The sequence below is a fragment of the Bos grunniens genome, chromosome 18 (assembly GCF_055505025.1).
Source record: "Bos grunniens cultivar Pamir isolate PY7600 chromosome 18, Bosgru_T2T1.0, whole genome shotgun sequence".
NCBI classification, from domain to species: Eukaryota; Metazoa; Chordata; class Mammalia; order Artiodactyla; family Bovidae; genus Bos; species Bos grunniens.
In genome coordinates this window covers 45,151,210-45,165,161 of record NC_141182.1, presented here as the reverse complement: position 1 = coordinate 45,165,161, position 13,952 = coordinate 45,151,210, and the positions used below count along the sequence as shown (strand labels likewise).

Sequence of the window (13,952 nt, the reverse complement as noted above, 5' to 3'; positions counted from 1 at the left end):
CTTAAACTTTTCCTTTTCTTTCTGTCTACGAAGTTCTCAGTACCCTATGTACTTCTGATATTTCCACTCAATGAAACACTTAAATCGCCATTCCACCTCCTTCCTAATCAGGGTGAGAAGAGCCTTACCTGCCAGATCCCAGAGTGAGAAGGGGGATCAGCATGTCTTCACCTGCTAGTCAGCATGGCCAAACCAGAACACCATGTAATCCAAGACTGTTTCTCCCTTAACTTAAAGTCCGTTCTGCCTTCGTGGGCTTGATCAGGTGCGGATGAAAACACAGATGGGTTAAATATCCCACATCCCAGGCCATCTCAGGAAAAGCCAATTCGTACTCATTTATGTATCCTGCTCCTTCTAGCCTGACAATTCCGAGGGGGTCAAGAATTTCACAGCAGATGGGACACCTCCTTGGGGAGGGCAGAATATGAGCACCCAAAGACCAAGTTTCTTCTCCTAAAAATCCCCTGGCGATTGCTTGGTAATAATTTTCCCCAAGATGGTATGGACATCACCTCCTAAATGACCTTCACAAATTTCCTTCCTAAGCCTTAACGCACTCATCAATTTGTATACCAAGCAAACGCTGCCACCTGCCTATTCCAGGCTCATGTGGGTCTTTCTAGTCCCTTCCAGCAGGATGATCAGGCCCCCTCTTCCACCCTGCCGGGTAGGTTCCTCCTCACCTGAGCACTCAGTTCCCCTGCTGCTGTCCACTACCTGCTAAAGTGAAAATTCCTGGCATTGAGAAGCAGAATCCTTCCAGAAGGGCAAGGCATCTTCCCCCCCATCCCCCACCTTTAGAAGATTCAAGCTGCAAGGCCTCAGAGTAGTCCCAAATGGGACTTGTCTCCTCAAAGTGAGGAGTTTTCCCGGCCAATGCACCAAATGTTGTAGCCACGCGTTCTGGGAAACACTCACTCAGAAGGACAATGCAGATAGTGGAGTACAGTTTATTACACCGGCGGGCCCAAGGCAGAGTCTCCTCTTAGTCAAGAACCCTGACTGGTTTTTGTGAAAACCTTATATAACTTAAGTGTACGTGCTCAGACCCACCTCCCCAAATTCTCTGAAAGTAGTCTGAACAAAAGAAAAGAAAGATCCAATCAAAGTTAACCCGTGATTCATATGCCTTAAGCCTAGGTAGTTAACAGTGGACAATTATCAATAGGTCTGTGGTCATACCCTAATAAACATAATAGAATTTATTATTCTATTTGGTTACACAGATAATTAGGGTATTCTTGTAGGTGAGAGTCTAGGTATGAGCCCTGGGGCTCTTCCATGGAGGGTGGAGGTGGGGTTCTGGTTTTCCAGATGGTATGTCATTTCCATAGATACTGGGCATATAGCTCAAAGTCCACAGTCTGGCCCAAGATGGAGTCCAGCTTTCAAGATGGAGCCTGTTCTGTCTGTTTCCTCCTTCACTAGTAAAATAATGCTCAAAATTCTCCAAGCCAGACTTCAACAATACATGAACCACGAACTTCCAGATGTTAAAGCTGGATTTAGAAAAGGCAGAAGAACCAGAGATCAAATTGCCAACATCCATTGGATCACTGAAAAAGCAAAAGAATTCCAGAAAAACATCTATTTCTGCTTTATTGACTATGCCATTGACTCTGTGGATCACCACAAATGTGGAAAATTCTGAAAGAAATGAGAATACCAGACCACCTGACCTGCCTCTTGAGAAATCTGTATGCAGGTCAGGAAGCAACAGTTAGAACTGGACATGGAACAACAGAGTGGTTCCAAATTGGGAAAGGAGTATGTCAAGACTGTATATTGTCAATATTGTCACTCTGCTTATTTAACTTATATGCAGAATACATCATGAGAAATGTTGGGCTGGATGAAGCACAGCTGGAATCAAGATTGCCAGGAGAAATATCAATAACCTCAGATATGCAGATGATACCACCCTTATGGCAGAAAGTGAAAAAGAACTGAAGAGCCTCTTGATGAAAGTCAAAGAGGAGAGTGAAAAAGTTGGCTTAAAGCTCAACATTCAGAAAACTAAGATCATGGCATCCAGTCCCATCACTTCATGGCAAATAGATAGGGTAACAGTAAAAACAGTGGCAGACTTTATTTTTTCGGGCTCCAAAATCACTGCAGATGGTGACTGCAGCCATGAAATTAGAAGACCCTTACTCCTTGGAAGAAAAGTTATGACCAACCTAGACAGCATATTAAAAAGCAGAGACATTACTTTGCCAACAAAGGTCCATCTTATCAAGGCTATGGTTTTTCCAGTAGTCATGTATGGATGTGAGAATTGGACCATAAAGAAACCTGAGGTCCGAAGAACTTATGCTTTTGAACTGTGGTGTTGGAGAAGACTCTTGAGAGTCTTGGACTGCAAGGAGATCCAACCAGTCCATCCTAAAGATCAACCCTGAATATTCATTGGAAGACTGATGTTGAAGCTGAAACTCCAATTCTTTGGCCACCTGATTTGAAGAATCATTTGACAAGACTCTCATGGCGGGAAAGATTCAAGGTGGGAGGAGAAGGGGACAACAGAGGATGAGATGGTTGGATAATGAGAGAGTAATAGGCAGGAAGGCCAGGGGTCTCCAAACGGATGAAATAGGCTGCAAGGGTCAGACATTTTTTATCTCTTAAGCGGCAGGAGGAAATAAACTAGTGTTAGATTTTTTCCCCCTTCTATATACAAAATTTTAAAAAGGTTTCTCTTAAAATTATGTGTTGCCATAACGGACACCTCGTTCCATATGAACTTAACTTTTCTCAAACCTTGAGCTAACTGATGCATTTTTCTTATGGAAATGTTTGTCTTAAGCTATGTTAATGTACTAGGCATTTACCCTAGACTCTATCTTCAAGTCGGTTCCGCCTAAAGGCTCAGATTTAGGCTCAGAACCAACGTGACAAACCAGTATGTTATACTCATACATTGTTCTCCTAATCTATGTTAATGAAACTATATATTTGTATGGAAATCTGCCTTTCTTCAAGATTCACGTCAATTCGTTTTACGGCCTGGGATGACTCACCTGGTGCCATTCTCTGAGTTTTGAGACATTTCTTTCTTTAATTAGCAGACTGCTAGTAGCTATATAACATTCAGCTAAAGACTAGCAGGAGGGTACTCTTTCTGCCCCTTTCTGATGTCTATGTCAGAAGCTTTCTCTATCTCTTTTGTACTGTAATAAAACTTTATTACACAAAAGCTCTGAGCAATCAAGCCTCGTCTCTGGCCCCGGATTGAATTCTTTTCCTCTGGAGGCCAAGAATCCTGGTGTCTTTTGTGGTTTAGCAACAACCTTTCAATGGCATAACCAATTCAATGGACATGAATTTGAGTAAACTCCAGCAGTTGGTGATGGACAGGGAGGCCTGGCGTGCTGCAGTCCATAGAGTCTCAAAGAGTCGGACACAACTGAGTGACTGAACTGAACTGAACTAAATTGAATAAAGACACAGACTCTATGAGAACAAATGTATATGCACCAAGGCAGGGTGGGATGAATTGGGAGATTCGTTGACATAAATACACTATTGATACTATGTATACAATGGATAACTAGTGAGAACCTACTGGGTAGCACAGGGAACTCTACTCAAGGGTCTGTTGTGACCTAATGTGAAGGAAATTAAAAAACATAGGCGATACATGTAAACAGATCCCTGATTCACTTTGCTGTATAGCAGAAACTAACACAGCATTGTAAAGCAACTATACCTCAGTAAATAAAAAAGGACACTCTCTCCTGTCACTGCTAAGGATTCTCTTGATGCCCAGGAGGCTGGCTAATATCCCACCCAAGCAACCCCATGTGGCTTTGCTGGCACATCCCAATCTAGGTATTGCCAGAGGATTGCCCTTTTATCTTGCAAGGATCTCTCTGAGGGTCCTTTGCTTTGGCCCATGTCTCTCAGGTCCCTCCAGCCAGAGCCATCCTTGAGACAAGTAGGGCAGAAAGCAACACAAGCAGCAGCGCTGGCCGCCCAGTGTACTGAGGCCAGCATCCCCGCTGACCTACTCCACACCCACAGCTGGGGGCTCACACACTGCAGCTTCTGCTCCCTGGGAGTCCTCCTGCCAGTCAGCTCTAGGCAGGAGACAGGACTCCCACCAGGAATTTCAGTATCTACTTACAGAGGGTCTTTTCACTGGGTCACATATTACATCTTACACACTTTTCCTTTTTTTTTTTTTTTTTTACATTTTTTGTCTCTCTGCTTTTATATGGTATTTTATTTTACCTAAATTGCATTTATTAATTTTCCTAACAGCTGTACCTAACCTGCTCTTGAATGAATGTAGTATTTGAAAACTTTAAGAAAATCCACTGTGAAAGTATTGAAGGAGGAAACAGAACAGGCTCCATCTTGAAAGCAGGACTCCATCTTGGGCCAGACTGTGGACTTTGAGCTATATGCCCAGTGTCTATGAAAACGACATACCAACTGGAAAACCAGACCTACCACCCCCCACCCCGCCATGGAAGAGCCCCACGGCTCACACCTAGACTCTCTGTCGCCTACAAGAATACCCTAATTATCTGTATAACCAAATAGAATCATAAATTCTATTATGTTTATTGGGGTATGACCACAGACCTATTGATAATTGTCCACTGCTAACTACCTAGGCTTAAGGCATATGAATCACGGGTTAACTTTGATTGGATCTTTCTTTTCCTTTGTTCAGACTACTTTCAGAGAATTTGGGGAGGTGGGTTTGAGCACATTCACTTAGTGTATACAAGGTTTTCACAAAAACTGGTCGGGGTCCTTAGCTAAGAGGAAACTCTGCCTTGGGTCTGCCAGTGTAATAAACTGCACTCCACTATCTGCATTGTCCTTCTGAGTGAGTTTGTTTCCCAGAACACGTGGCTACAACAGTATAAAATTCCCTCTAAGATACAGATAGAGAGGTATGGATACATATTCTCAGACTGACAATTCTCCTTGCACTCCTTTCCCCTAGTACAGTTTTAGATTTCCATCTTGTACCACATCTGTCCCACCTGCAGGCATTCCTATACTGCAGGTATGCTGGTGATGAATCCTTTAAGCTTTTATATATGTGAAAAAGTTTCTTTTTCCTTTATTTCTTAAAGATCATTTCATCAGCCGGAGAATTAGAGATTCACAATATTTTTTCTTTTAATACCTTCAATACTTCACTAAACTGCATTGTTTGCCAAGAGCAGTGTGCTGTCATTCTTATCCTTATTCCTCTGTTCCTCTTACTACTTTGAAGATTTCCTCTTTATCACGTTTAAGAAATCTGATTACAATGTGCTCAGTACAGTTTTCTTCGTGTTTCTTGTGCTTAAAGTTAACTAAGTGTTGTATAACTACAGGTTCATGATTTTCATCAAATATGGGAAGGGTCTGGATCCCATTGTTAGTTAATGGTTAATAACCATTAATTAATGGTTCTTCATTATTCCTTAAGAGATTCCATTAATTATGTATTACCCCTCCCCCAGGTTGTCTCATAGCTCACTGATCTGCTTTTAATCATTTATCTGTTTTCATTTCATTTCATTTTCATTTTTAGTTTCAGTCATTGTCTACTTCAAACTCACCAATGTTTTCTTTAACAGTGCCTAGTCATTGTTAATTCCAGCCAGTGGAACATATTTTTTAACTATTCAAGTTTAATTTGGGTTTTCTAAATATATCTATGATTCCAGCTTACATGTCTAAGTGGTCCTCTCCCTTCTTAAACATTTGGAATAGTTTTACTAACATTAACATTTTGTCTATCAACTGGATCATGTATGTATTTTCTGGGTTTTATATTGTTTTTTTATATTGATTTCTTCAGTTTATATTGATTCTATTCCTCAATTGTTTATATTGCTATCTTTGTTTATACTGATTACTTCTGATAACAGTTAATATTTTTCTGCTGCTTTGTATGGCTGATAGTTTTTGAATGTCAAATATTCTAAAATATAAATTTTTAGGTGTAAAAAATTTATACCTAATTTATACCTCTGTAGTTCTATAGATATTCCTGAGCTTCGTTTCTTTTATTTGGAAATAAGTTGATTCATTTGAAGCTTCTTTTAAGCATTATTAAGATGGCATAATGTGGCTCAGTGGTAAAGAAATCTACCTGCAATGCAGGAGATATGGGTTTGATCCGTGGGTCAGGAAGATCCCCTATAGAATGAAACGGGAACGACTCCAGTATTCTTGCCTGGAAAATCCCATGGAAAGAAGAGTCTGGCAGGCTGAAATCCATAGGGTCACAAAGAGTTAGTGACTAAACAATAACAACAAAATGATACAAAAGCATCCATATGAAAAGGCAAATTTTATAACCACTGCTAAGATACCTTTCTGAATAAACTACTTGACTTCCCACAAATAACCACATATTCCTCTAAGGCTGTTAGAAATACAAACCATTTCCAGATCTGTGTAAATTTCAGAGATTGTTTCCTCTGTTCCTTTCAGATCATTATTTCCTCACTTTGGGCAGTTTTCTTACATGCATACACTGGGCAGTATATAGCGAAGACTTGATGGGGACTTTTTTGCAGAACCCTGGAGTCCTATTTCTGTGCAACTCTTTCCTCTCCAGTATTCTGCCCTGCAAATGTAACCACACTGGCCACCTGGGACTCCCAACTCTTTCTCATGAACTCGGAGAGACTGCTCTTTTCCCTTCTCGAACTCCTACCTCCCGCTGTGCCATCTGGGTACTCTGTCCAGGTAGTGAAGTGGGACAATCATAGAGCACACCTTCATTTCCCCTTCCCCAGAGACCACTCTCCTGTGCTACCTGAAGTTCAATTTTTAAATATCATTCTTTGCTATATTTTATCGAGTTTTAGTTGTTCCAGGTGGAAGGGTAAGCCCATTTCCTGCCCAGAACACAGTAACATTGTTTTCTGTCTTAATAGTTTAGGATATTCCATTGACTACAATTTGGGCAAGGCATTGCTTTTAATATAAATGCCACACTGAAGTACACAAAGAACATTATGGAACATGGATTAAGAGTGTCTCTGGTAAATTTCCCTGGTAGTACAGTGGTTAAGAAACTACCTGCCAATGCAAGGGACATGTGATGGATCCCTGGTCTGGGAAGATTCCACATGTCTTGGAAGAACTAAGCCCAGGTGCCACAACTACTAAGCCTGCATGCCACAACTATTGAAGCCTGCATGTTTTAGGGCCCACAAGCCACAATGACGGAGCCCACATGCTGCAACCACTTAAGTCCTTGTGCCTAGAGTCTGTGCTCTGCAGTGAGAAGCCCCTGTAACACAACAAAGAGTAGCCTCTGCTTGCCACAGCAGAGAAAGCTCACACGCAACATTGAAGACCCACTGCAGACAAAAATAAATATACAAGCAAACAAACAAAGAGTATGTGTGGGACTTGGGGGAGACGGGATAAAAGACAAGTAATTTCCAAATATAGAATATTTCTTTAATGACTAAAATTTCATCTATCTAACTTACATATGCAGAGAAGGTAATGGCACCCCACTCCAGTACTCTTGCCTGGAAAATCCTATGGACAGAGGAGCCTGGTAGGCTGCAGTCCATGGGGTCGCTGAGGGTCGGACATGACTGAGCGACTTCACTTTCACTTTTCACTTTCATGCATTGGAGAAGGAAATGGCAACCCACTCCAGTGTTCTTGCCTGGAGAATCCCAGGGACGGGGGAGCCTGGTGGGCTGCTGTCTATGGGGTCGCACAGAGTCGGACACGACTGAAGTGACTTAGCAGTAGCAGCAACTTACATATGATAGTGGTAGAAAAACAAAGGAAAAGCTTGGTAAATATATAGCACATTAAAAGAGAAACTGAGGGAAAGAGACAGGAAATGCAGAGGACGGGGGGAGGAAGAGATGTGTTGGAATTCAAACAGAATGAGTGAAGACTCAATGAAATAACATTTGAGTGATGTCTTAAAAAAAGTGTATGTGGTGCATTTTGCCATGCAGTAATATTTTATTTTTTATGCAGTCAAAATGATCATTCTGGTTTTCTTTCATCTTTAGAAAGGCCTTCTTTACCCTGAAGTTAAAACAGATTCTCTCATAATTATTTTCTAAGAATTTTATGATATTTTCTATCCCAGTCTTTGTGTAAACCTTTAACTTATCTGCAATTACTACTGAAGGCAGCTGTGAGACACAGATGCAACATTTTTATTTCCACAAATGTTCAATTAGTTTATTCAGCACCATTTCATCTATGAAGTCGAGCAGGTTTCCTGATTGGGAAATTACCTTTATCATAAAATGATTTAGATCTATTTCTGGCATTCCTTTAATAGCTGATTTATCTGCCCATGATAAAAGTGTGCGTGTTTCAGCATCTCCTGGGTTTCCTGCCCCTAATTACTCAATGTATTTTTCACAGCTATTCTTGCTTAGTTTTCCAAATATGATGCAATAAACAGCATATAAATAAACTATATGATTGCAGTCTTTAAGTTCCAATTCTTTCACTCATCATAATATGCTTGAGAATCACCCATGTTGCTGCATGTGCCAATGGTTCTTTCATTTTCATTGCTAAAGTAGAATTCAATTGTAGAAGTGTAACATACTTTGTTTTACCTTCAGTACTTGAAGGACACGTAGGTAGTTTCCCAGTTTTGATAGACTTATCTGAACAAAGCTGTTATAAACATTGGTGGGCAGGTTTTAATGTGAATGCAAATTCTCATTTCTTTGGGGTATAAACCTAGAAAAAGGATTTCTAGATCATATGACAACTGTAAGATCAATTTTATAAAAATAAAATACCTTTCTAAAAAAATCCTGGGACTTCTCTGGTGATCCAGTACTTAATACTCCAATTCTGCATGACATGAGGTGAGACCAAAAAATAAATAAATAAATGACACACAAAGACAAACAAAGACTCTCATATAAAACACTTTAAAAAAAAATCCTGTTGTTATTTTACTGGGATTACATTAAACTAACTGCTATTTGTTTGTTCCTTTTGGCCACATGGCATGCAGGATCTTATTTTCCCCACCAGGCATTGACTATGTGCTCCCCTATAGTGGAAGCTTGAAGTCTGAAACACTAGACCATCAGGGAAGTTCCAAATTAACTGCTATTCATAAAGAAAAACAACATTACTATTTTGTCAAAAATTTCCTTTGAATAGCTTCTTCATTTATTTAAATTCATGATAATTTTATAACCTTAAAAAAACATTAATTAAACAAATATTAAGTGAGGGTCAATTCGGTCCTTTTCAATGTTTTAGTACTGGGGCTGGAGATTTAAATCTGAAAGTTATAAATGAAGTTAAAATGAAGATGGATAATATCACTAACCATGAACATATATACAGAAGGAAAGACATACAGAGAGAATGGTCCTTGGCATAGGAATCAACCAGGAAGGCCTGAGAAGGATCTTCCAGTAAAGCCAGAGAAAAACAAGAAACTATGATGTCATGACAGTCAAACTGAAAGAGTGGAGAGACAGAGGAGAAATGAGTTGAGACAAATGAATAATTAAACATTAGAACTATAGCAATTAAATGATTCAGTTCAGTTCAGTCGCTCAGTCGTGTCCAACTCTTTGCGATCCCATGAATTGCAGCATGCCAGGCCTCCCTGTCCATCACCATCTCCTGGAGTTCACTCAAACTCACGTCCATCGAGTTGGTGATGCCATCCAGCCATCTCATCCTCTGTTGTCCCCTTTTCCTCCTGCCCCCAGTCCCTCCCAGCATCAGAGTCTTTTCCAATGAGTCAACTCTTCACATGTGGTGGCCAAAGTACTGGAGTTTCAGCTTTAGCACCATTCCTTCCAAAGAACACCCAGGGCTGATCTCCTTTAGAATGGACTGGTTGGATCTCCTTGCAGTCCAAGGGACTCTCAAGAGTCTTCTCCAACGCCACAGTTCAAAAGCATCAATTCTTTGGTGCTCAACTTTCTTCACAGTCCAACTCTCGCATCCAAACATGACCACTGGAAAAACCATAGCCTTGACTAGACGGACCTTTGTTGGCAAAGTAATATCTCTGCTTTTCAATACGCTATCTAGGTTGGTCATAAACTTTCTTCCAAGGAGTAAGCATCTTTTAATTAGGAAAAGGCTTGGCAGATCCATCTAGACTCTTAATGTTTGGTCATTTTTCTCAATGCTATTTTTTAAAAAATCTACTCCTTTTTCATGATTCAATGAACTGTTATTGTTATATTTTAAACTATCTTTGACTTTATCTATGGCTTTTCTCTTCTGTCACAATGACCATGTATTTATTCCTCCACTAAAACTCGACCTTCTGTGGAGTCTAATACTTATGTTGTAATCCCTGGTGACAATGATCCTCCTTATAGTTCCTCTTTATTTCAATTTTCTTGGTGGATCTTAAGAATTTAGTTTGGGGGGAGGGTAAACTTTAAGTCAATCCTCATTAGAATAAAGATTTATTTATTCAGGGAGTGGACGGAGTTTCAGGAAGGAAGAGACATATGTATATTTATGGCTGATTAACATTGCTGTATGGCTGAAACCAACACATACTGTAAAACAATTATTTTCTCATTTAAGAAAAACAAGATTTATTTGGATGGATTTGGGAATACTTGACATTTTTAAAATGTCAATTCATCTCATACAAACATATGATTTAGCCCTTCAGTTCAGTTCAGTTGCTCAGTCGTGTCCGACTCTTTGCGACCCCATGAATTGCAACACGCCAGGCCTCCCTGTGAATCTATCCAATTTTATTTGTACTTTCAAACAAAAGTTGAGACCTCTATAGTATGACCTGAACACTTAACACTAAGTCTGGTAGAGCATGCAGAACATGGTAGACTTAAAACCTAGATGTAGAGATAGCAAATGGATGAATTTAAATCCTTAAGCCAGAAGGTCAAAGAAGGGCCAAGACTCAAGGTCCTGGCCACTTAACTCCAAGTCCCAAGTTTAGCCTTTAGTATGTGATCATATTACACTTTCCTGACCAGAAGGTAGATTTTACCAGTTCTGCCACTTTTTCCATGGGTCACGCTGACTGTAGTCTGACATTGTCCGAGAACCTAAGAAAAGGGGATATAACCTAGTCCCTTCCATGTAGTTTCACAAGCCTCCTATGGTAATGCAACAACCCATTTCACACCTTTACAAGTAAGCTGGAGGGTTCCAGACACATGCTCAAGTGGCACATCCTGCAGTTCACACTTCACAGCATGAGCTGTTTCCACAGAAAAAACATTCCCACTGGGGTAGCTTCTACTGTTCACTCCCTTCCTCCTGGTCTAAGACATCATGGTCCCTCTGGCAGGACCAAGAACAGCAGTGGTACTCAGTGTCCCTGAAGAAATGTCAGGATCCTCAGAAGTCATCCACTTAAGAAGCAGAAAATGGTGAATGCCACTGGGAGAAGACAGGACCTGTGATGAGCCTGCTCAGGTCATCACCTGTCAATAACCAGAGGGGCATTTAAAGGCATAGACGCTCTGCCACTGTGGGAAAGGCCAGAGCGGGATATAAGTTATCTGTGTCCACAAACAATTTTATCCTGCCAGGTTGGTAAAGTCCAGAGTTACCTATAAGTTATTGGCTTAATCTTGACACACAATCCCCTTAGCAGATGACTTAAGAAAGTTACAACAAACTTTCCCAAGTTCCCACAGCTTGCCAGGGACAGGGACTAGTTTTCCCCTTGTCTTATCCAGACCCCATGCTCTCAGTGACCATATGTGTCACTTCTCCTCACCATCACGCAAAACCTCCTGCCTCACATCCTCCCCAGAGCACACAGACACTGGGCACACTGAGCATGATGCAGTTATTTTATTAGAGTCAGCCTGATAGAGACCATACCAGGTGGAACAGATGTCTGAATTCCAGCTTCAGTTGAGGAGAACAGGGCAGGAAGCTTGAGCACAGACCAGGCATCCCTGGCTAAGATTAGCTCACTAAAGAGGGCAGACTGGAAATGAATCCTCTAATAACATTCACCAACGTGGACACTCTATAGCCAGTGCAATCCTTACTGAAGATCACGAGAATCTGGAAGGACATAGCAGGAGAGACAGGATCTGAGCCCACAGCCAGGCTATCCTGTCTCCCCAGGATCACCTCAAACCTCACCCTCAGGGATTCAGCCCCATCTCCAGCAAGAACCTCTGCCCACAGACCCACCACTGGAGAGGGGGCTGCCATTAGGCAGCAGGAGGAGGATGGTTCCCTAACAGCCCAGGCACAGGTGTCAGGAGGGAAATAGAGCCACTGGCCACACCAGGGAGGAGAGGAGATGGAGGGTCAGAAGGGCACAGTTGGGACTGGTCCTGACAGAGGAGCAAGGTGCTGGAGTCTGGGTTTGGGTCACATATTCTGCACCTGAGCCTCTTCTGCCAGGTGTGCTGGGTGCACAGAATGTGCATGCAGGTATAAACTAGCCCTGGTGCCCTGTGTGCTTCTGTTAGTACTAGAAACTTTGGTTCTTGGAAATCCTCTCATTTTGAACAATCAACAATTAGGGAAAATGTACTAAGACAGACTATTTAAGATCTCCAATATTGTATCAAGAAAAACAAAAAAGATGGTTCTTCGAGAGATACATTTCTAGCCCAGGTGAGCAGCTGCAGATACCTAAAGGGTACCTCAGGCATCAAAATACCACAGTGGAAATTCTGGCTTGTAGGCAGAATTTGAGGCCATGTCGGTGGAAATGGGGCTCTGAGCCAGCGTGGGAACAAGAGGAGGTGATGTGACCACAGGCCAGAAACCTTACAAAGCCAGGGAGTCCCATGCTGAAAAGAGACTCTAAAGGCAGGAGCTCCTTTTCAGTATTCCTAAAGTAGAACTGACATGAATCCTACAGTTAGGTGAGCTGAATGCTGTATTTCCTGCCAAAGATTAAAATGCTAGTTCCTTCAATGCTAGTTCCTCTCATGGAGGGAAAAAAATCACATGACAATACATTTGGCATATTGCATTGATATTAGTTCTCTATTCTGTGTGAGTTAATGGACATGACATGGACATATTCTGTAAACAGAGGCCGGAAGTAGAGGTGGACTGAGCTTGCATATTACAGGTACTGCAGGTTGGAGCAAAGGTTTATATGCTTCTTTGTTTAGAGCTCTTCTCTGTCACATATCCCATGACTGCATGATAGATTACCATGTGGCATATTGAACAATGCTGCATGTGAGTTCTCAGAGTGGGTGTGGGTAAAAGGTAAATTACCTTAAATTTCAGATGATTAACCCTGTTAATGAAGCAATCCTGGATTTTTCCAAAGGCTGCTTTTTCCTCATCTGTAGCATTGACTGAATCAAAGGTTTCATTTAATGCTGCCCTTGGTAATACAAAGTTCACCATGATCTGCATTTCATAAAAAACAGGGCAGGCTTCCACTGAAGGCAAGACAGAAAAACCACATCAAAGGTTAACCAGAGTAGATTTTCCCAGCACTTGATAGGAACTCACACGTCCAAAGCTTCCAGACTTACCTCCCACAGAGACACGCCCTCTCCCAGGACTGCTTACATCCCAAACAGAAATCCTTCCCTGTGAGGCAATCCCAGCAGAGGGAGTAGCATGAGGGGCTTTGCCTGGAGACCCCTCTGCCCTTGACCACTGCCCCAGGCATATTAGCCTGCTTCCCTCTTTCCAATGAACACGAGTATCCACAATAACATCCCAGGGTGTGCACAGTTAATGACCCTTCCAGCTCTACACAACCTGCTCCATTCAAAGACTGAAAGCCTCAAGGAGTTTGTGCAGGACTCCTGGGCACTGATCTGCCAGCTGCCCTCTGAATCTGCCCCTCGAAGCAGCTTGGACAGGACAGGGAAGGATACAGTGAAACAACATGGGGCAAGGATCATGAGGGTCATCTGGACCCTCCTTCCTACCCTCACACATCTCAAAGGCCAGCTCTCTGGTCACCAGCAAGGCCAGCACAAGCAGTGCTCCCTTAATTGTGGCAATAGCTGGAGTGATCTGCTCAG

General features: G+C 41.7%; 1 long non-coding RNA gene across 7 annotated transcripts in view; it reads right to left on the bottom strand.

The window, feature by feature from the left end:
• LOC147353616 (uncharacterized) overlaps positions 1 to 840 on the bottom strand; it is a 55,202-nt gene extending 54,362 nt beyond the window's left edge. Inside the window, exon 1 of one of the 7 annotated variants that reach the window (XR_015145770.1) lies at positions 129 to 840. This is a non-coding gene — a long non-coding RNA (uncharacterized LOC147353616). The remainder of the gene's footprint in view (positions 1 to 128) is intronic. The other 6 variants (XR_015145769.1, XR_015145771.1, XR_015145768.1 and 3 more) reach the window with 6 other exon arrangements.
• Between the last annotated feature and the right edge of the window lie 13,112 nt (positions 841 to 13,952).